The sequence below is a fragment of the Centroberyx affinis genome, unplaced genomic scaffold (genome assembly GCF_046629955.1).
Source record: "Centroberyx affinis isolate AG114_WGS23_722 - 3 ecotype Tasmania unplaced genomic scaffold, CSIRO-AGI_Caff_v1 ptg003508l_1, whole genome shotgun sequence".
NCBI classification, from domain to species: domain Eukaryota; kingdom Metazoa; phylum Chordata; class Actinopteri; order Beryciformes; family Berycidae; genus Centroberyx; species Centroberyx affinis.
Window position 1 is genome coordinate 33,650 of NW_027281457.1, and position 459 is coordinate 34,108.

A 459-nucleotide genomic window follows, 5' to 3' on the forward strand; every position below is an offset into this window, starting at 1 on the left:
CAACCAACAGCAACAACAAACCAGCAAGACGACAGTTTTTAAAAAATGCAAAAAAATGTTTACTCTGAAAATCAGTGAAGTGGTAATAAATTTACACCATGGGAGCATCTACAAAGTGTGCAGATTCTACTCTGAAAACTGCTCAGAACAGGAACACACTGGGACAAGCATGAGGGAACAGCAATGGTTAAATCTGAACTAGCTTTCATTCTCTTAGTCATAACCTATACATTTAACATTTCATTATCGATGTTGATACAAGGCCAGAACATTGTAAACTACATCTGTAATGCGTATGCTTCATGTATTACCCATACACATATATAGAAACATTCAGGCAGGGGAGATGAGGAAACAACAACTTTATATCATAAAGTGGCCCACAAACACATCTGAGGAATGGCAAGCGTTCAAATAGCAGTCTTTGATCCATGTTCCATCGGTTTTTCAATCCAAGAC